The sequence below is a fragment of the Sinocyclocheilus grahami genome, unplaced genomic scaffold (genome assembly GCF_001515645.1).
Source record: "Sinocyclocheilus grahami isolate Dianchi unplaced genomic scaffold, SAMN03320097.WGS_v1.1 scaffold720.1, whole genome shotgun sequence".
NCBI classification, from domain to species: domain Eukaryota; kingdom Metazoa; phylum Chordata; class Actinopteri; order Cypriniformes; family Cyprinidae; genus Sinocyclocheilus; species Sinocyclocheilus grahami.
This window is the reverse complement of record NW_015505899.1, coordinates 525,298-526,381: the sequence shown is the minus strand read 5'-3', so window position 1 is coordinate 526,381 and position 1,084 is coordinate 525,298.

The following is a 1,084-nucleotide window of genomic DNA, read 5'->3' as shown; positions in this document are numbered from 1 at the left end:
ATTTTTTTTCTCATTTTGTCTCTCATAGTAGAGGTATACCTATGATGAAAATTACAGGCCTCTCTCATCTTTTTAAGTGGGAGAACTTGCACAATTGGTGGCTGACTAAATACTTTTTTCCCCCACTGTATTTGTATAGCACTTTTCACGATAACATGACAACTTTACAGAAAATTAAGTTTCTACAATATATTTAGTGGTAGCTTATCAGTGGTGACTGTCAGTTAATGTACATATGGCAGAAATGTACGGACAAATCAATTAAAGACGTAATCAAACAGACGATGAACACTATTAACAGCAATTATTATGTTGCAATCAAAATTATAGCAAAATCTATCCATCCATTCATCTCTCTGTCTGTCTGTCTGTCTGTCTGTCTGTCTGTCTGTCTGTCTGTCTGTCAGAAAGAAGGAATCAAATGGATTTATTCATGGAGAAAGTATTTAGAAGTGATGACGGAGAGTTACAGGATGACTGCTGTGAATTTAGGGATAAAGATGCACCAAGCTGTTTTCCAATCTACCCAAGGGAAGCATATCAACTGATATGCTGCATATTTCAGAGTTCAGTTTCCTGTGGTTAGGCAATCAATACGCTGACAAACAACTGGTGAAGGCAGAGGTGAGTACAACATTCAAATCCGGAGAGATAGAGATGAATTCATTGTGTTGAATTTGCTGACCCTAGTGTTTATTGCCTCTGCAGAGGGCAGAGAGTTTGCAGCCAAAAACAACAGCATGTGTAAAGTCCTGCTGCAGGAAATATGGTCACAGTTCAACAGCGAGTAGATGTACATATGAGTTACAAACCATGTGTCTTGGGCTGCACCATCTGTTCACAAAAATGGCAAGTCCACCTCCTGTTTTCTAGCAGTTCTCGCTCACACATCTGTCTGAGTGTAACGTCAGTGAACAGGGTTTAGAAGCATCTAAAAGCAGCTCTATTATGTGACACCAAAATGAACTAAGAAATAAATGCTTGCTAAATGATGCAGCATAAATTTTTTTACAAATGACTAAAGAAACAGGATTTGTATATATAGTGGGGCAAAATAGTATTTAGTCAGCCACCAATTGTGCAA